The following is a 23,533-nucleotide window of genomic DNA, read 5'->3' as shown; positions in this document are numbered from 1 at the left end:
CTCCCTTTCCTAGTGTTTTCCTTGACATTCTAGTGCCTAATTTGGTTAATTTTCCATCACCTATCATATTACAAGAGTTTTTTCAAGCTAAAAGGTTCATTAAGGAGATGGAAATGTAAGGAAACTTGGCAATACCGTTTCCACATAACCCATAATAGATCTAAAATAAACACAGAATTAAAATCCACATGCAAGAGAATAGACAACATACCCACAAAATTGTGACACAAGATATACCCTGGGAAACCCTCATTGAGGGAAAAACCCAGCCTCCAAAAGCATCCATCATCATGTATTATTCAGCAAAAAAATACCATTGCCATACAACCATGGAAGCCTTTATGGCCATAGCCACAACCGAGCAAACTATGTGAACAAGCATGAATCCACACATCCCATGCCATGCTTTCAACCTTCACAAATGCTCCCTTGGCTAACCTATCAAGCCTTGTCCTGCTCGACTCTTGCCTTTTGTCTTCTCCTTGTCACTCTCTCTCACTACAACAACTACCCTTGTGGCTGCTTATATAGTAGCAAGTCCCACAAAACCACTAAGTGGTATTACATAAACCATGTGCTACCTAACCCACTGACCCCACATTTAATATTGGGCATTTAATTCTTTTTCCTCAATATTAAATAATTACATGAAATATTTTCACAATGTTAAAATACAACTCATCAAGAATATTCCATGAGAATCTTTACATGTTGCACGTCCATCTAGGCACAACATTACATAATAAAATAAAATAATAAAATAACAATATTATGCAATGTGTGCAACACCCATTATCTCAACAGGAAAGTGATAACTAGAGAGTTCATGTTATATATTCTAATGATGATAATGGATGTGTTGAAAGTCAAGGTAGTAATAAATATCATGAATCTGTATATGCTGACAATCTGTCTTCCAAGTATGAAGAGATGGATTCAAATTCTAATGAATTAGATGATTGTAGTCAACATGAGGAAGATGGATATGAAAGTGAATATGAAGTTCAAGAATTGTATAATAGTAGTGAGGGTAGTTATTTTTATGATGAGAATGAATGTTGTGATGATTTTGATGTTTTAGATTTTTATACTAATGTTTATGCTACAATGAGTTCTTCATGTCATCTAGATAATAATCACAACAAATAGGAGAAGATTTGTGAGGCAGTCTTCTTGAGCTCTGATGAAATTTCAACTTTGTTGGCTCATGATTTTGAAAAGTATGTAAGTGATTCTAAGGATGCTCATATTTTCCCTCATAATGTTTTTTCATTTAGTCAAGTTACTTCCCAAAATTTTTATGTGGAAAGAGATATATAATCTGAACAATCTTTGTTAGATTTTGGAGGTGTATATGATAGTACCTCAAATGTCTTTGCACATGATGACTTGTTAGATGTAGGGGATGTTAGTGAAGGGAAATTTCACACTATTTCAGATTCTTCTCATGTTGGTATTGCTGAAATATGTTTGGATGTTTCATGTGATGAAAAGGAAAATAGTGAAATTTGTCAATCTAACTATGGATTTCCTTTATATGCTGACAAGTCTTGTAGTGATAAGTTCAAGGCTCATTCTGACAGTTTGTTAGATGAAGAAAATGATTGTGATCAACATATCTTAGATCAACACTTTCAAGATAAGATTTCATACTTGTTGACTAATTAGCTATTTGAGTGTGAAGAGGTTTCAGAAAAAGATAAATCTTATTTGATGATTAGCATGACTACAAGTAGGTAGGAATTAGATTTGATGTACTCCTTACACCTGGATACACAAGGTAAGTTGCAATCTCTTGACACATGCAACTTTTTGAACAAATTTGAATATAAATCCTTTGTGTTTCCATTGGATAACATGCATGAGTCATTTAGTACAAGTATTTTTCAGTCTAATTATTAAATCCAAGAGCATGCTGATCCATACTTTTAAAATAAGCAAGTGGTAGACTATACTTCTAGCTTTTACATGCATTATGAAAGTGAAGATGTAGGATTCGTTTTGCCAAGTGAATTAATCTAGAATGCTAATTTGATTGGTGAAACTAATAGAAGAGATGTTTCTAGATTACCTCATTAAAATTTAGATGAAAATTAGGTATATGATAGAGGTAAAATTTTTTTTTGAAGTTTGGTGGCCTAATGCCATCATTTGTATAGTTTAGGAGTAGTTTTCCTTGCCTTCAATAAGCTATTTGAGAGAAGTTTTTGCTATCAAGTGGGTGGTCTACTTCTTCTAGTGATTATGAATCCTTGCCATTCCCATAAGGGACATGCATCCCCAAACGGAGAGACTATTGGGACTCAAAATTGAAGCCCTGATTTTGAGTATCATCTTGAAATTTGAGCCCCTATAGGCACATTTTGATTCATGATTATCTGGTTGTCCATTTGAGGCCTAAAAGGTGTTTAATGTTTCTAACACCTTATATTTAGCATATCCATGCATCCCACGAAGAAAAATTTCCATTCTATGTCATTTCGTGAAGTCTCATTTTGAGCAATGTTGAAATTTGTATTTTTGCCTCAGTGTCAAACAACGACATATAGCCTAGTTTGCATTTGAATATCTTGCACGTAGTAATGTTTCATGACTTAAAACTTTGGAAATGTTTATTATTCATATTAGAGAACCTATGTTTTATATTTCAAGTTGTTTCAACATGTTTTGACTAGGTTTTAAATCCCCCAAAGTTGGTTGTTTATTGTTGTCATGTTGATGTAAATTGTTCAAAATTCTAGGAGGCCCTGTTTGACCAGTTATAACTTTGAACCAATTGACTAAAATGAGAAAATTACCTTTGCATTGCATTCTAGAGTTTAGATACTTGTTATGTTTTAGTTTTGAGCTTAGAATGAATCCGTTTGATAAGATTTTGAACATGATTCTGAATGCAATTTCTAAAGTTTCATTGGTGTCACAAAGTGCATATTGATCAGTACCTCTGTTTGGGATGTCATAACTCTAATTTTGTGATATGTGAGATCAAATGAATTATACTACTATTTTATACTCTAAAAATTCTTTAAATATGCCAGTTTTCAAGTCTTGATGAATTCGTCTACACACTTTCCTAGGTCCATTTCGTTTGTAAAAATCATTATTTTGTCACTATTTCCACTTCTACAAATTCGAGTATCCCACTTTGACCATTTGAAAATTTCACCTAGTTATTCGTCATGAGCCCAAATCATAGAATTATAATCTCCTTGTGACAATAAGTTAATGCCCCATTTTTTACACTCTCAAGTATCAATTTAGCCTATTTTGTTTAGGAAGGTCAAAGTTGCCATTTCACCAAAAGATCAACCTATCAATGCCCGATACAACCAATAGTCTTATAGAACCACTGGAGGTGGTTAAGCCATGCTGCAAACCCTATGAGGTATTCTTGCCCACTAGCAACAATCTACCTCCCAACATCATTCGTAATGGCCTACAGTATTTGAACTTGTGACCAAGCTCTAATACCAATTGTTAGAAAGGTCAGAGTTGTCGGTGTGCCAAAAGCTCAACCTTTCAATGCCTGATACAACCAATAGTCTTATTGAACCATAGGAGCTAGTTGAGCTATGTTGCAAACCTTGCAAGGGATACTTGCCCACTGCCAATAGTTTTCAAAGACAAAACTAATAGCATTTTATTGTTTTTTCGTGAACCCTATGAGGGATGCTAGCACACTGCCAACAGTTTTCAAAGCCAAAATTGATTGCATTTTATTGTTTTCTAACATGTTTATTTGCATGTAGTTTTGTGAAGGCAAATTTTATAGTCAATATCTTTTGACTATGTGATCGTCATAAGGCGAGATCTAATAGGGTAAGAGATTGTTGAAAAAAGAAAGAACATGTCTGATTTCAAAGCTTAGTTAGGTATTTTAGTTAAATTTTAAAGCCAACTCATAGGCCTTCCTGTCAAAAAATCACAGTTGGTAGAAAAGAGTGAGATGAGTTTTAAAATGTTCAATCAACGATTGGTTTTCTTTTCAATCATTGTAATGAGTTTAAGAAGGTTAGATTGAGAAATTAGGTGTTTCATTTTGGTTTTTCTTTAGCTGGACCCACTTTGGGGCCTAGCTAACTGCACTAGATTTGTCAAGATATTGTAATACCTATAGTGAGTAATAAGAAAAGAATCTTGATGCATTAATGAGATCTTGAGTTTCACAAATGGTGTTATCAATTCTTACAGTGACTTTCAAATGGAACTTCTTATTTGAGATAGTCTAAAGATAAGAAAATGTGTTAGAAAATCTACCCATGTGGGTGATACCCCATCATGAAGACAATTGTATCTTCGTAACTTTTTTAAAACCAAGATGAAGAGAATTTATGTCTAAAGGCTATTAAGAATCGATAAGTGCTATTAAGTGGGTGGCTGAGGTTATTGCAGAAGCTCCTTATATGATTAATGAAGATTAGTTTACTTTCAAATGAAGTAAACTAGAAATGATCCATGGGGATTACAATTTGTTCAATGAGTATACGATTGATTACATTCATACATGGAGGTGATCCATGTTTACTTCCAGATGGAGTTGATGCTTATTCTTTTTCTAAGAAGTTTGGATGTTCTAAATAGCTAAGGTGGATAGAAGACATATGAAGGATATGAGTGCTTTCTGTTGGAAGACCAATATGTCATTTGAAGAAAAGAACTTGCTAAAACATCTTAGCATATTCTCTTGGTTCAAAATTAATACATGGTAATTGCTACTCATCCATAAGGGGAGATCATATCTGATTTGTCACACATTGATCAAGGTAATGTGGGTTTTAAAATTGGCAGATACAAGGCTTCACACAACAATAGAGAAAGAGTTTTGTTTTGTTTTAGTTGCCTGTCCATGTTTTTTTTGTTTTAATGCATGAGTGTAGAGATGTTTGGAGGAAAATTGATGATTGCCTGAGCTCCAAAGCCTCATGTTTTAGATGTTGGCTCACCTATGAGTTGGGTCTCCTATTCTAAATTCGTTCCCAAAAAATGTAAAAAAATATAAATCCCATCAAAGAATAAGGAGGAAACTTGTGGTTGGAAGACTTTGGAGTTTAAGCTTCCACCTCTAGAAAATGTTTTAAAGAAGACAACATGAATGAAGCTACAATCCATGACAAATATAGAGGGCCATGGAAGTCACACAACCTCTATTTACAAGAGGAACATGGGTCAAAGTTGTAGTTGAAAGATAAATGGTGGTGGAGGTAGAGTTTAGAAGAGTGAGAGTTGCTAGAGTTCAAAATCCTCCTCCTTTATAGCAATATCCCACAGCAAGTGCAAGGAGACACTCGACAAAGGGAATGACATAGAAAGGACACTTGTTATAGAAATTAAAGACTTAAAAGAAGATATGTCTAGTAAGGAAGGCACTAATTTCTTTTTGAGGAGATCATCCACATGAAGAGACTCCAAATTAGCCACCAAAAGCATTGAATGGTTACTAAAACACAAGCATTGTTTGAATCCTCACCACGTAGCCTAGTGCAAAGTATAAGTAGGGGCATGTGATTTGAAATAAGAGAAGAATAGGTGTTGGAAGCTACAGAGTGAGGAGTAGCAAGCACTTGGACATTTCTCACCACTAGAAGAGACCACATGGTAATCAATAGCATTGCAGGAAGAAGCAAAACATTCAGAATGTATTATCCCACATGCATGTGGTGGGGGTAAGATTTATTTTTAAAATACTTCAATGCTTACAACTTAAGTGTCTCAAGATGAAAGGTTTTTGTAATCCAAAGGTTTCACGTGTGGGGCTCATTACCTTGGAAACCATAATGAAATTTTGAACCATGTGCACAAATCTAGATGGTGATGTGGATTGGAGCGGATGACATGGACTTGATGGTCAACCAGAATGTGCTAAGTGGAAGCATGTGGGAAAATGGTGAGATGACATGTGGCAAAGGTTTTCAAGTCTAACATGCTTCCCAAGGTGCCGACATGGTGACATCAAATAGGTGTAATGACATCGCTATGATGCTAGTGATGTGGTAGACATGTGATCTGATAGTGACATAGCAACAAGCCGACACATGATGGGGGCCAGTGACATGGTGGTTTCACTCAAATGCATAGGATTTTGCCACGTGGTACAAAATTGATGGTTGTCTCTATGTTGCCAAGGAAAGTTACAAGGAAGATAAACATGGTGACATAGCAACATATTGACACATGGTAGCAGGCCCATCTCAAAGCTGTGACAAACTTGACCAATCAGATGGTGCCACGTTGCATTGATGTGGTGGGGTGCCTAGGAGATGATGACATGGTGTAGTGACTAATCATTGATGAGCTAGTAAAATGGTCACATCTGGTAGATAGGTAGAATTCTAGAAATCCAATCAAAGGTTGCCATGTGGTGCCTAGGTGGTAGTACAAAATCCAACCAATGGCATGCTGACACATGTTAGGATTATTCAAACCAATTTGACCCAAATAAAATTTTGGATGGAAAAATTAAAATTTAGAAAATAATATTTTTATTATTATTCTTTTGGTTCTGAATGTGATAGACAATTTTAAATCTTTTGATTCATATTGTAAAGTTTAAACTTTAGAAGAGATTATAATATTTGTCATAAAGATGTAGACCTGAGAGTCTACCAGGGGCCTAATTGTCAAAAGGAGATTCTAGGCATTCTTGATATGAAGATATAACACTATCATATACTGCTAAAACTAGGAGAAAGTAATTTTTTCATTTTTGAGGTTTATTTCTATATAGTATTCTACTGGTTCAAGTTATTTAGGGTTTTGTACTAGATAATCATTTTTCAACCTCGTTTAGTTAGGGCAGTTTAGATTTGATTTTTGATGAAATGGTAAACTAGGAATGCCAGAGGTAGTAAAAATGTAGTTAGGAACAAATTTTCTCATCTCCAAGTTAGTTTAATGAATGATTTATCAAAGTAGTGTTTTTCATCATTAAGGAAGAGATATTTCATGTTTGTTACACAACAATGATGAGAATCATATCAGATTTTAGTTGTAGAAAGATGAGAGATGCTTTGCAACAGTAGGGAATGAAGCTTCAAGTGGACACATGTCACTTCCATTGTAAGTGGACACATGTCACATGTCACTTCCTATATCATTCTTTTTCTCTTTCATTGTAGTGATACCATGTTGGTTGAAGTTAGTTTGTGATGCCGCAAAGTTAGATCCACAACTATATTTCCACCATCCTCTTCAGTTTTCTCTCTTGTATGAACAACAAAAAATAAAGATAATATAGATAGTTTTGATCTATTTAGTGGTTTTAGGAGTTATTTACACACATCTTGAATGTAAGAAATGAATACAATGAGCAAGAATCTTCTTAGTTTCATTCTGATTCTCATCTCCTATCTTTGCAATCTGAAATGTTTTATGGTGTAGTGACTAAGAACTTAGACCCTTTTTGCACCCCTTAAGGTTGTATATTTGGTATTTTTTGCTATTGGAATGAAGAGCCAAGTAAATTCTTGATGTATTTGACAGGGTTGTTGGTTATTTGAGAAGGATATTTCATGAGAATGAGGTCTTTATGAACAATGATGTCTGATTCACAAATTGATAGGATATATTTGATATCTTGATGTATGGAATATGTTAGTGGTTCCATAGATGTATGTGTGTGATTTGTGGAATTATTGAATAGATAAGGCACTAATTAGCTATAGGATCAACTTGTTCTTACTATTGCACATATGGGGATTTTTTGAAATCAAACCTATAATCATCCATTTCCCTTTCTGTTTAAGATCTGAAAGGATTCCCTCACTTAGCTTACCAATTTCTTAGATCATGTTATTAGCTATTTCATGTCTATTTTTTTTGCATAAGTATGGAAGATAAAACTATTTTATCTTCTTTTTTAGATTCAGTGTATGCTTTTGAACAACTGGTACCATATGAAGAATCTATAGGTATACCCACCTAGGTTTTGCAGAGCCTAAAGTAGAAGAAGGGTCTAGCCTTATAGTTGGCCCAGTTTCTAAAAGGATATGTTGTAGATGGGAAGTAGCTACCCTTAGATGTATTCTATTCTCATCGGGATAATTTCAAACTATGATGTTTCAAAACACCAACAGACTGTCCAAGAGCCACTATTCCATTGGAAGCAAACCTTGGAGTTTGTCATAGAAAACTCCATGAGATCTGCAAGTAAACTTAAGGATGTGGATGCCCATATGCAAAAGATCATCAAAAAGTTATTTCAATATTTGAAGATCTTGTACTCAATATCCTTTGTGTCAACTAATGGAAACCTCGTGGACATTGAGAGAATGGAGTCTAAATTCTTGGCATTTTTTGATGAAGTCATTGATCCCCTCAACTTCCAAGTGTCTAAGATCCAGGATCTCTCAGCAATATATGTATTCATAAGTAGAGAAATGGAGAAGTTCCAATCAAGTGTAGCCTAAATTGATGAATTGATGGAAATGCATGACTACTAGATGATCCTACTTGACAATATTCTCATTATAGGTTTGTAAGAACTTGATAAAGTAACTAAAGCCATGAAATACTATAGAGCTAATTTAGTTACTTTGAAGAAGACATGATACTCTAATGCTTTCCCAAAGATCTATCATTCTTCCCATCATCTTTCCTTTGTCATCATTCCTTGCATTTTGTCAGTCTCTGTAACAAAAAATGATTCATGCTTGTCCTATTTTTAGATTATTCCATTTAGAGATTCTCTATAAGGAAAATCATCCAATGCAATTGGCCACTTTGAGAAGGCCAATAAATGTGATCTTTGATGAAGTTAATAAGATCAACAAAAATTTACTTTGGGAAAACCCTTGTAGCTGGGACTACTATGTGACTCTAAGTTCATTTTAAATTTTTTTGTTCATTTAGTTTAACTTGAGTTTATGGAATGAATGTGTTAATTTTGAAATTTGAATGAATGTGAATGAACTTGGATTTATTTCCTTTGTTCAATAGATTGTATGCTTTACTATCTTCAACATAAGCATGTCTTATATTACCTCTATTGTTCACCGTGGTTTGTGTGTTTAGCTTAGTACATTGAAAAAGGAAGCTAGAAATTTGTGTATGGAGTGGCTAAGGGATAGACAATTTAGGCATTGTCAAAATATTAGATGACTATGTAATCCTAGAATTACTTATTTCACCATCTTTCTTTTCTTCCTGCTATTGTAGTTAGTCTTGCATGTTTCCATTTCTCTGCATTGTTAATCTGGTTATATTGAATTTTGTGAGTTTATCCCCCTTTTTTCCCTAGGTTGTTTGAAGTGTTGAGAAACTTGGCTTTTACCTCTTTTTCTCTTTGGTTAAGAGCATACCCCCTAAACCTGAAAAAAAAATTCATTGCATATCTTTCACTAATAAGGGACCTATACCTTTTAATTTAGGATTTTATGCTAGATTACTACTTTGACCCATTCTATTGTTAACTCCTTCACTTTCCATAAGCTATTGGGAAAATGAAGAGTCAAGGTATAAGAAAAAGTATCAAGGAAGACAAACTATTAACCTATAGTTTTTGGTGACTCTGCTTGGTAGGAACTCATACTTACTAAGTTCTCTTAAGAAAGTCTATCTATGGTGTTACTGAAAACATTAGAGATTATCTTTGTGGCACTCAAATAGTTGAGTCATGTATAATAACTCTTAAGGAGAAATGGTGTTTCCTCATGAGGGAAAAATCCTAGTAGTGCAACCTAACCTTAGTTTCCAAGATGAGTAAGAGGATATCATAAATTAGTTGAATACTCTAGCTTGGAAAAGTTGAAAGTCCCTTGACCAATATAGAAGAGTAAGCTTCACCCTTGAAAGAGAGGAAGCCAATATTGAATATTGGGAGGGATTATTATGGGAAAGAAGATTAAGAGAAGTGCACTCATTGTGAGCTAAAATAGTTCACCCTGGATTCTACATATACCTGTAGCACTCAAGATAGGGGGAAAATTGACCCTATGTTTAGAGAATTGGAGACAACTGAGTTCCCTCTATTGGAAGATCCTATAGGAAGAGGGAGAACACTTTCTTGAGACCTAGTATATCAAGGTATTTGTGTTGCTCTATTTTTGCCTCCTCACCCTATTTTCTAGATACACAACCATTCCTCTTCAGGTCTTATTTTCCATGCTTAAATCCTATCTTTTTGTTAGTTTGTGGTGGCTAATCAGGGAAGTACTTTACATACTTCATAAATAGTAGCCCAAAATTTTTTTTGGGGGCTACTATTGACCAATGTATGGCCAACATGTTGTAACCCTAAAACTTATATTCACCAATGTATGGCTACAATGTTGTAACCCTAAAGTAGTAAAAATACTTATATAAAAGGGCTTAGGGTTAGTGATTATTTAATAAGGTGATGCAAAAATTGGTTCTTGTGGTGGTATTGAGCTATAAGGGATTATAGATTGTAATAAGGTTGTAATCACTGGATTGTAATAACATTAGACTTGCTATTTGGTGGATGTAGCCTAGTGATTGGGTGAACCATGTTAAATCTTGGTGTCTTGTGTTCTTTTCTATGTGATCTATTATTTTTTGATATTGTTTAGATTTGCATGTAATTTTTATTTCTATCCATGGTTTAATCCTAACACATTTTACAATGCCATCACTCTTCATGGAGTAGCTACCCCTACTACTACCACTTTTTAGTCTGTACCAATAATCCTCCCTACCTCAATGGTTGTTCGCTGAGGTAATGCCATTGACCCTCTATGTCTTTCTACCAACAATGACATTCCTAGAGCCTCTAGAAAGAATTTCCCAAAGTTCAAGGGTGATGGAGAGATTTTTTCTAATGAGCACATCACAACTTTCTTTGCTGCATGTAGTGTCATTTGTCCTCAACATGAAGATGTTGTAGTGAAGATGTTCCTAGAAATCTTGATTGACAATGCTACTGACTAGTTTCAATATCTCCTAGTGGGATGTATGACAACTTAGAATAACATGCAGACCTAACTTGAAGCACATTATAAGAATACATAGGATGAGCACACTCTCTTGACTCAACTTACCAAGATCAAGGAGCCAAGCATTCCTATGAGAGATTTTATTGCTAAATTCAATAAGTTGGTCAATAGAATCCCTACTACAAGTAGACCAACTATTGATAACTAGAAGATATTCTTCATTAGCTTCATGCCCTTGACATAAAATTTCAAATTAGGTGTGCACATGGGGATAATTTGATAGCTGCTCAGAACTTGGAAATTGAGTTGAAGAATGATCTAATAGGGGCTAGGAAATGGAAGAGAGAGAGAGATTTAGAGTGGAGCATCTTCAAGCTCTATCCCTAGTGTAACTAACAATACTAAAGAAATGCTTTAGAAGCTCTCTAATGAAATAATTTCCATGAAGAGACAAATGGGAAAACCTAGCCCTTCACTCTAGTAACCATATCAAGATATTCCTTGAAGGAAACATGAAGGTAGACCATTGCAATTGCCATCTACCCAATAGAAGATTACCATCAAGGCACCTCCCAAGAAGAAAGAAATGTGCATTTTTCATCTAGGAGCTGATCATGATGGTGATTCTTTCCCAAAAATGAACAAATATAAGCAGCTCACTACTTCTAATGAGCTAATCATTGAGTATCTTGAAAGTAAAGATGATACTACTCTCCATGGCTACTCTAGAACATTCTTTTTGGAGTATGAATTAGATTCAGATATTGGAGGTGGTTTCTTCACTACCTTAGAAAAAATTTAGATGACTATGGCTACAAGAATTTAGATAAAGAAGAATGTAGTGAACTCTATTCCTTCTCAGAACACAATCATTGGCTCTTGACTAGCTCCAGTTTGAGCATCTACTTCCTCATCCTAGAGGAAAGAGTAATCAAAGTTCAAACCAAGTGGTAAGCCTCATTCCTCATTTGATATTATATAATATTTTAAGGATGCTCATATCTAGGTGTCTCCTCTTGAGTATCTCAAAACTCATCTTGCTAAATTTAAAAATCTAGCAGATTATTGCAAAAGTGATGCTAATGCTCAAAACCCAGCCTAGTGTTAACTCTACCATTAGTAATGACCAGTCTCAATTGGATAATATACCCCTAGTTGACGAAGATCCTTTTTTGCCTATTCTTTTCAAAGAGAAAGAAGCATTAGCTTTAGCTACCTCACCTAGTCAGAAGCTAGACCCATTCTATGTGTCCTTGCATAAATAGTCATAAGCTTAGTAACTATATTATTGATTTCAAAGCTTTTGATAATGCCATGCCCTCTTCACTCACCCATGCCCTTGGCTTGACCCTTACCAAAACCTTTGGACATTTCTATTCCATGAATGTGAAGTAGGTCCCTCTGATAAGTCAAGTAAAAGATGCACAAGTAGCATTGGCTGCTCACCCTACAAAGAAAATGAAGCTAACCATCCTAGTAGTAGATATTCTAACTAGCTATGAGATTCTTTTAAGTAGGAGCTTTTGTAGAGATATGGGAGGAAAAATCAAGATGTATTAGTCTCATGCCATTATTTCCATGGGGAATAATAAAATCAAGTTGGAACATAAGGAAAAGGCCAAATTCATAGTTTTAAAGTCTAATGATCATAAGGTGCAAATCCTATATCAAGAGATGGAATTTGGGAACTACATGATGTTCCCTAACTCTGATTATTTAGAAGAATAACTAGATACTCATAGTAATTTAGGGATTTAGACCCTAGAGTTTGATGGTAGTTGCATTACTGCTAAGTCTAGAGCTAGTGTGGTGCTCATGTCACTAAGTGGAGATGTAACTCAGGTTGCCTACAAGTTTGCATTTCAAAAATACAACAAAACAATAGTGTATGAAGCTTTATTTTTGGGTATCACTACTGCAAAGTAGAGAGGAGTTAAGATCTTAAGAGCTCAAGGAGACGCTGAGCTCATAGTGAAACAAGTTTGAGCTCAATAAAATATAAAGAACACACCACTTAGGAACTATAGAAATAGAGTCTGGGATGAGATTGAGCACCTAGATACTTTTTCAATTCAAGATGTTCCAAGGGAGCATAATGCAAGGGTGGACTTTTTTGTAGCATCTTCCTTGTTATTACTTCCTCATCCAAATTTCATAGATAATGCCTTCAAGGTCAAAGTTCTTCTTAGACCAAATGATCCTAATAATGTAGAACCCTGGAAAGTATTCAATGATGATAAGAAGATCCAATCTTTCCTAGAAGGATCTGAGCCTTTCAATTACCAATACTTTGAAGGGAGTGAAAGTCCCTACAAAGATTTCTCCCCAGACACTAAGGAGTTGGAATTAGGAGCTGAGCAACTCAAAGGTAACAATATCCTTTGATGCCTTATTTCCCTTGAGAATCTTTTTGATAGGCAAGATGCATTTATTCAAAGGGAAAGAGGAAGGAAAGGTGGAACTTCTAGAGATTATGAATGGATGACTATTGGCATCGAGCATAAACCAAAGATGGTTAATATCAGTAGAAATTTCTTAAAGGAACAAAGAGAAGAGGCAAAAGGTTTGTTGACAAAGTACCATGATGTGTTTTGCCTAGGGATATGAGGACCTAAAGACATTTAGGAATGGTGAGTTCAAGCACAAAATCCCCATCAAGCCTGACGCTGCTCCCTTCAGGCAAAAGCAACATAACTACATCCCTATGGTCTCTGATGCTATCTTTAAGGAGGTGCCCAAGATGCTTGAAGCCAAAATTATCTACCCTATACATCATTCAATGTGCATAGGTAACATTGTCCTAGACCTAGAAAAGAGTGAGGAGATCAAAATTTGCATGGACTTTAGGAACTTGAATGAGTCATCTCTAAAGGACAACTATGCTTTGCCTAATATGGATCATCTACTACAAATAGTTGCTAGCTCTAAGATGATGTCCATGCTAGATGGATTTTCAAGTTTCAACCACATTAAGATAAACCCGAAAGACTAGTTCAAGACTATGTTCACCACTCCTTGGGGAACATTTTCATATAATAGAATGCCCTTTGGGCTTATTAATGCTAGTAACACCTTTCAATGGGCTATGAATTCCTCATTTTTTGATCTAAAGGATAAGATAATTGTTATCTACTTGGATGATCTGATAACCTTCTCTAGAAAAAGAGAAAACCATCTAAGGGACTTGGAGAAGGTTTTGTAATGATGCAGTGAGCATAGGATTTTTCTCAATCCCAAGAAATTAGTCTTCTATGTTATAGAAGGTAAATTACTGGGTCACATAATTTTCTAGGAAGACATCAGGATTGATCGAGAGCAATTTAGAGCCATCCAACAACTAAAATTTTTGGGAAGAAAATTTGGAGTCAAATCCTTCTTTAGACAGGTGAACTTTCTAGGAAAATTCATCCCTAATTTCTCTAAAATCACCAATTGCATTGTTGATATGATGAAATGAAGTCAAAATTTCAAGTGGAATGATTATGGAAGAGTAGTTTTTGATAAAATTAAGGATTCCATTTACAAAGCACCCATGTTGGTTCATCCATATTACACCAAGGAGTTCATATTATACTACTACACCTCAACTCATATCTTGTCAACAATACTCATGCAAAAGAATGAGGGAATCCAAGCACCAATTGCATTCATGAGTACCTCCCTTAAGGAGTATGAGCTAAGATATTTTAAAATGGAAAAGCATGCATATGCAGTGGTAAGAGCTCTCAAAACCTTTAGATTTTATGTACTGCACTCTCATTCTATTGTGTTTGTATCTAATTCAGTTGTCAAGGGAATCTTAACTCAACAATAGATAGGTTGCAACACTAGAGGTGTATGGATGGCTAAGGTTTAAGAATATGAAATTTACCTAAAGCCAACCAAATTGGTGTGAGGAAATAGGTTGTTCAAGATGATAGAAAAAAATCAGGACTCCAGCCAAGAAGATGAATCAACAAGGGCACTAATGGTCAGTCTTCAGGATCCCTACTTCTCAAACATTGCTTGCTTTCTAACTTACAAAGATTTCCCTGATGGACTAACATACCAGAAGAAATGAGACCTTAGAATCAAATCAACTAAGCATGTCATATATGATGATCGACTGTACAAAGGGAAATTAATGGAACTTTCTTGAGGTGCATGGATACACGCTAGCAAGAAAGGTTGCTTCATAGCTTCCACAATGAGGCATGTGGTTGTCATTTTTCATCAATAGTCACATCATATAACATTTTGAGGCAATGCTACTACTAGCCTAGTATGTTTAAGGATGCTTACAAGTGGGTGGCCAAGTGCAACAAGTGTAGAATGTTCTCTAGTAATCCTCAGTTAGCTACTCTGCCCCTAAAGTGAGTTGTAATTGAAGGTCCCTTTCAGCAATGAGGAATTTATTTTATTGGACCAATTAGTCCACCCTCATCTACTAGTCACTTATATGCCATCACTACTAAAGACTACTTCACTAAATGGGTAGACGCCAAGCCAACTAAGAAGACTAATTCTAGGGTAGTTTGTGAATTCATTAAGGAGAACACCTTGATAAGGTTTGGAGTGCCAATGAAGCTCATCATGGATAATGCTTCCTATTTTTCTTTTGCAAATATTACTTCCCACAAGGAAATGGTCAAGAAAAATCAAGAAATAAGAACTTGATCAATATCACGAAGAAATTAGTCTCTGAGAATTAGAAGAACTAGCACAAGAAATTATATGATGCACTCTTGGTAGACAGAGTTACACCTAAGAAAGCATTCTGTATTTCCATGTTTGAGCTAGTTTATGGAGTTGAAGCTAGTCTTCCTCTTCCACTTGAGCTATCCATTTGCAAACTTTAGCAAGTGATCGAGGATCCATAATTCCAAGATGGATTGGAGAAGTGCATTGTTTATCTAATTAAGTTGGAAGAACAATGCAAAAGGATGGTTGATCATATCATAGAACATCAAAAGCACATGAAATTTTTTTTTGATAAGAAGGCCAAACCAAGGAAGTTCATGGAAGGTGACTTGGTTCTACTATGGGATAGAAGACACAAGCCCAAAGGAATGCATCACAAGTTTGACTCCCTCTAGAAGGGCCCTTTCAAGATTATGCAAGCAAATTAAAATAATTCCTTCATTCTAGCATATCCTTTTGGAGATTTTCTACCATTATCTTACAATAACCAAAATCTGAAGTTATATCAAGTTCACAATTGAAAGAAAGTAAACCCTATAGTTAGTGTTAGTTTCGGTAGGTTTCTTTGCATCTTTTTGTGCTTTACTTTCCTACTTTCCTAGTTTAGTTTTCCTTTCTATTTGCGTGCTTAGTTTAGTTTCCCGCTATAGTTTTACATCACGACTATGTAAAACTAGAGATTTTAGGTCTCTTCTAAGACATTTTGCAATACCTAAGTCCTAAGTTAGAGCCAACTATTTCCAAGTTTTAGTCTACCCATTTTAAAGCTTGAGGTCATTGGTTCAAGTGAATGAGAGATGTCTAAGTTTGTTTTAGGTCACTTCTCATCTTTCTTGAAGTACTCCACTTACTTTATTTTTTAGGTCTCCTTTTGTAATACATTTACCTAACCTTTCTAAATGGGTTTCCTATTTTTTTGATGTGTTCGGGGTTTAGGTGATTTAGGCATAGTCAGTATGTGATCTAGTGTCCTCTTGATGAGAAGTAAGTGTTCTGCATTTTACTATCTAAAGTCTTTCTCTATTATTCCATATCCCATGGATTCTAAGCTTTAGAGCCAATTTTCCCTTTTGTGAACTACACCAAGTATGAATTAGGGTTGAAGCCATGGAAAGTGATTAAAAGGCTATAAATTTGATTTGAACAATGCCCAAGGATTTATGAAGCTATAGATGGAAGTCAAGGTGAATCTCATTCTATTTTGTGGAGATGAGATCAAGTGTTGTCAGGAAATGTGGGTTTATGATTCTTGTATTGCATATTCATGGTAGTGAAGTTATTTCATGTTGTTTTTGAGGCTGTTTGAACTATAGCCAAATCTTAGTTCAAATGATCAGGTAATGTGAGCATAATGTTGAAAGAACCATTTAAAGGCTCATAACTAGTAAGGCATAGTCAAGATTTAACTTTGAGGCCATTAGATTGAAGCATAAGGTTTAATGTTGTTTATTGTACTTTAGTCTGGGAAATGATGCTAAGAAAGGAGTTTTTTGCCCCTATGCAATGAAAAATATCACTTATCTGGATGCTTTGAGAAAAGAAAATCAAGTTACCCTAAAAGGGAAAATATCTTATAGAGATGCTCAGAGGATGCTTCCAAAAAAGTAAGTGTTGGAGATGCAAACCCATTATGAAGGAAGGGAAGTGTTAAAGGCCTTAGTCAAAAAGTGGAAGAATGGAGTGTGCAAGCTAGTAAAAGGATTACTTCGCATGTTACATTTTCAAATAAAAGGAAAATTGGTTTGCTGTAAAGCTAAGTTTTTCTTTCTCTCCCACACATGTTAATATTATTAAGGATATCTACATTCTAGATCCTAAAGGTAAGTGAAGTATTTCTCGCAAAACTAAGTATTTATATTGTTTAATGACTTTTAGTCATATCACTTTACTTTAAGTAAAGTAAGAGTTCTTTTGTGAACTTACTATTTTATGTGTGAATAAATAGAAATTTCAAATAACTATTACTTATGAAATTAAATGTAGTTTTGATCGTTATAATCATTGGCTGAACTTAATTTCATTCATGTGGTGCCAACGTTCTTATCCCTAAAGCTATGTCATCAAAATTGTAAGCATCTAGTTTCTACAAGTATATTTAAAATACTATTTATCGAGAATTGCATCCTCAACAATCATAGAGAATGAAAAAAAGAGCTATTGGTTACAAAAGATTAATTCTCTTGGAGAGTGAGTTAAAAGACTTTAAAGATACATCCTTCAAGTTCTATGGTTTGGGTGATTTAAATAGGAGGCTAAATCCCCAACCCATTTGCCCAATCACTCTAAAACTCAAAGAGAGTGGATTGGTAGAAACAACCAACTTTCCAATGATAGTTCATGCACCAGAGTTGGTGAAGGAATGCATAAAGAGATATAATAAAGAGACAAAGAAGATTCTATTTCCAGACTAGTCCATTCTCTTATCAATCAATAAGGTGCCGATGTAGTCAGCATTTGGCATCCCTGCACAAGAGCAATATTGTGATATTGATTTTGGGTCCTTTGCATCCATGTTTAATTAGAAGAAGATCCTAAGATAGGAAGACATGCAGAGGACCTGGTTCTAGACTGCCCACTTAAAGAAGAGAAAGATGATGAAGACTCTGTTTGGCACAAATATGAAGCAAGCAATTATGGATATCCTCACACTTCTCCTCAAAATAAAATTAAGAGAGGAGATTTTGGAGTTCATCGAGCACCACATTTTCCTAGTACAAGAAATATGTGCCAAGGATATGAAGATTGATTGGGCATAGATCATTTATGATGAGATCACTTCGTGGTTATGATTGGCCAAAGGATTCAAGTAGTTCTACATGTCCTCTTACTTAATCTATCATGCCCATAATTCAACAAGGCAAAAAAAAAACTATTTTTTTTTTCTTTTTTATAAAGAAACTAAAGGTAAGAACTTAATTTATCTTGGTGGAGATGAAGAACGATAATGGAATGAAGCATTATTTTACTCGAAATCTAGATTACAAGTTTCCTAGGGAGGGTGGTCACCTAGTAGCTAATTACTAAAAGTGGACCTACGTTAAGGTGTTGTGGATGGGAACCCTTAATCCTCTACACCCTATATGAGTTACCTAATGTGCAAGAAAGATACCATTTGAGTTATTGTGACGGTAAAAGTACTAAGGATTGTAACGAGAAGGTACTTTATCAATTAATCATTTTATTTCTATTAATATTGGGTTTACCATTATTTTAATATTTACATTATATTATTATTCAATTATTATTATAATTATTAATTGGAACACCTCTGACTTCTATTTTTAATATACATCCTTTATTTTATTTATTTTTTAATTGCTAACATTACTATTATTTATTATTAACTAAAATTACTACATTTGCAAACAATGTTCGATTTAGTTACCCAGTAGAAATATCCATTATACCCCCAAAATATTTATAATCAAAAGTATTATAATCACATATATTAAAATAAATTACATATATATTATCCTTAAAATTTACCTACTATACTATAATCAAACTATGGTCAAATCAACCTATAATCATAATTAAACAAAAACTCTATATAACAAATATATTTTCAATGTGCTAAAACTGAAATGTAACATCGCTTCAAATATATATCTTTAAAATAAATAAAAAAACAAGAAAGCATTCTACTTATTACACCCTACCCCATCACGTATTAAGTCCCAATCCTTATACACCCCTCCCTTCATAACTTCTCCCCTAAAACTACTCCCCTTTTCAACCACCGCCCGCCCACCCATTATCTCTCCCTTCCCATATGGAAAGAGGAGAGGAGAGTGGCATGGGAAACCATGTATCCGCCCTACCCCCCCCCCCCCCCCCCCCCGCCCCCCCGCCCCTCAAATAATTAATGTCCCCTTATGAAGGAAGTTGCCATGGAATGTGGTGGGTGGACTTCCCCCCCACTTGCACTTTATATATATATATATATATATATATATATATATATATATATATATATATATATATATATATAAAACTTTTCTCTCAACTACTACTTCATGCCGCTTTCACTTTTGGGGAGTTGTTACTTTGTTGGTGATTGTCCCAAGTATGTGCACTATGGTCTAAACATCCTTTTTCCCCAAGTCTCCCATATTAATTGTGTGATTGACTACTTGTTTTTTTTTGTTTGTTTATAATTGTAATATTATTTTATTCAGTCTAATTATTTTAATCCTTTGTAATAGGAGAGGTCTATTTTTTTTGTTGTTGTCCATACTGTTAATGTTTTAGCGTCAATAGAAGTAAAACATTGATTATTTGATATACTAATTTGTGTTTATCTTTTCAGATAAATTGTTATTTGTGATTCTTATAGATATAATATATATTATGCATTATATATATATATATATATATATATATATATATATATATATATATATATATATATATATATATATAATATAATATGTATTATATATATTATGCATTATATATTATAATATAATAATATAATAATATTATATTATATTACATATATGTTTAATATATTAATATTATATATATGTTAAAGATAAGTTATGCATATAGTTATTGATAATCTAAATGGTGATTAACTATAGAGACATGTCTCTTCATGTCTCTTGAAGAGACATGTCTCCTTTCATATTATACATATATTAGATCCAAATCTGCATTTGGAAATGATCAATTACAATGGCAATGAAAGTACATTTGCAGAATCGATCTTAAGTTAATCTAACATGGTATCAGAGCCAAACTACAAATACATAAACATAAATGAAGAAATAATAGAATAAGAAATTTGTTTCCATGATAATAGAATATGAGGATGAAGAGTTTGGAAGATTAAATGTAGAGCCTGGGTACTTCACATCTAATCTAGATGGGCATCAAAATGGTGGTCATTATCAAAGATCTACTTCTAGATATAACATGCGTGCATACTCACATCTGCAACTAAGGAAGGAGAGAAGGAAATGTTTTCAATACATAATCCAAGGAAGGAGACATATCTGATACATAAGTCATAACTAGAGAATAGGTGAGCTAGAGCAATTGACGAGAGTTGTTTCCATATTAAATCATCAAAGCAATTATTATCAGAGGGCATGGGATGTCACATATAAACTTGGAATTACAAAGCAACCTTATCTATAACAATAGTTTCCAATATGGACTGAACAAATAATAAAATAGGGAAGAGAAAATTACGATGAGGTGTGTCAGATCAAAATTACTATCTCAATTTTTACATCTGCAAATCATCGAATTTATTGAAAACCATCATAGGAGGAAACAAACAGAAAAGATCTAAACATATACTTATTTTTGTATACAACATTCACATAAGACAATAAAATGACATATTCAGTGAGCAAAAGTCCAGTCACTAGCCAAGGTTGCATAAGTATTGATAGAGATATCGATAGCACTAATATTTTTTGCATCTACACATATTCATTCCACTAAGCCTTCAGCCGCTGACTATGAGATTGATCGAAATTCATGGATAAAGTTAAAGGAAAAACCAATACCAAACGTTGGCACTATTCAATGCGGAAGATGACTGCATAGGTTCATTCAACAAATTTGTAGCAGAGAAAGAGATAGAGAAGATTATGGTGTAGAACTATAATATTTGATAGAGACCAACGAAGGGATTAGGGATGCCTGTGTATATTTATGAAGTTTTTTTTAATCATATTTATGAAAATCAATATATAGTTAAAAACTCATTGCCACATCTATTTTCTCCTCTGGTAAATTATAGTTCTCACATTAACCATCTCCTAATTGACCCAACCGCAGACAATAGTAGTCAGAAATAGTCAGTGAACGTAATATTGTAAGATGTGGCAGTAACATATGCACAAAGAAACTACAGTTAATGGCTAACAGTGATAATGAGTGGAAAATTATTGAATAAGGAGGAGACACCAATTGTAATTAAAATAATCGAGACCAAGGGAGGATTGGCCATCATATATCTTTTGTGACAGTCCATTTTCTTAATTTAAAAGAGCTCCAGAATTAAGAAGAAACTATAAGAGTTAAGTGAGACTAAAGGGAAGAAGAATATCAAAGAGAATTAAGAATATAATAGCAGATGAAAATCTTATGGTTAAAGGAGCAATGACTACACCGAACGTGGTGGAATTTTGTGGGAAGTTTTTTCTTTTTTTGGTGGATTTAACAAGCATCAAATGAAGGAAGGTATGTAAATGTAATTTAAATATTCTTTCATGTTTATTCTTATTGAATGATACAATATAAATTTGACCATTATATATATATATATATATATATATATATATATATATATATATATATATATATATATATATATATATATATATATGCATGTATGTATCATTTATATATAGATGATGTTTTAAAATCAAAGTTCTATTGTTCTTCTTATTGAAATATTATGGTAAGTTTATTAATAGAAGAGCTATTTGTCTTGATCTTTTCCTCTGAGAATGTTCTTGTAGGAAAAGGAGGATTACTATCAGATTTAGAGAGAGTCTAACACTTTGTTAAAGGGAAGTTTATTTTAGAAGCTTAGAAGATTTATGTTCAGAGGGGGCAAATAGAGGATATGGTTTCATCAACCGTCAGTGATATCGATCGTATTGATTCAAAGGGAGTAAACCAATGTTGTGATGGAATCTTCAATGATTGATAAATTGTAACAGTAAAGAGGACTATAATTCATTCAACTATGTGATCTTAATGGACCCACCTCTTGTGTACATGATATGAAAGTGCAAGTTGGAACTTAGAAAGAAGTATTCAAATTTGATGTGATGTGAAAGTGTTCAATGATATACGAGTGGTAACTTTACATTGTGGAAGGAATAATAAGCAATGTTTCATTCCCACTTGAACCATCCTTAGAAAAGGAGATATTCCATGATCCTCATGGGTAGATAAGTACTTGTATCTTTTACATTTATCATTTGTAATTCTATACATACCATAAGGGTCATTTTCTTTAATTTTTTTCTTTATGTTTGAGGTTATTCTTAGAGGAAAAGAAAGTTGGTACTTCAAATATGCTACCAAATATTGTGCAGACTAAATCTAATGATAGTAGTTCCACAGACCCTAATGATCAAGATGGATAAAGTGTGGCTCTTGATGCAAGTATCTTTGATGATTGAGATTATGAGATCCTTCTACAGTAAGAGGAAGTATGACACTTTGCCGAAGGCAATGTTGGAGCTTAGAAGATTGATACTCAGAGGGAGTCTAAAAATTCATGTGGGTGATTGCATGATGTTGATGGGCCTACTCCTACATATATCATGAGGGAATGATGAGTTTGTAAAGCATCCTTGGGAAAAGAGAGTTTCTGAGGAAGTAACAAGAGGACCTAACATCCCAAGATCAATATTTAGAAGGAGAAATTTTGGGGTGCAATCCCGTATGGATGATATCTTCTCTATGAGGAGAAGTTATAAAGGGAAACGTTAAATCAAAATAGTTTAAAGGTAAAACTTGATATGTTGATTTCAATTTATATCTAGTTATATAATTGTTGTTTCATATATGTAATGAAAGGTGACAATGTTTCATTGACATATATAAATAGAAGGTAATCATTGTAAGGTGATGATCTTACATACGATAGGCTTGATATCATGGTTCTTGAGCCAAAATCTACTGGACACCATGATAACAAAAAAAAAAAAGGTAATCTTTGTAAATGTGACGATCTTACAAATGAAAGGTCTATTATCATGAACATCTCTAGACATTGCTTAAGTGCAAGTAGAGATCATGAATGTGTTATGGGCATCTCTAGAAATTGTTTAAGTGCAAGTAGAGATCATATGTGTATCATTAACTTCTCTAGACATTCCTTAAGTGCAAGTAGAGATTATTTTTGGGCTTCTCTAGACATTGCTTAAGTGCAAGTAGAGATTATTTCTAGGCTTCTCTAGACATTGCTTAAGTGCAACTAGAGATTATAG

Source organism: Cupressus sempervirens, chromosome 2 (genome assembly GCF_028749045.1).
Source record: "Cupressus sempervirens isolate cs-2001-9-10 chromosome 2, ASM2874904v1, whole genome shotgun sequence".
NCBI classification, from domain to species: Eukaryota; Viridiplantae; Streptophyta; class Pinopsida; order Cupressales; family Cupressaceae; genus Cupressus; species Cupressus sempervirens.
The sequence above is the reverse complement of the archived record's forward strand: the minus strand, read 5'-3'. Positions refer to the sequence as shown.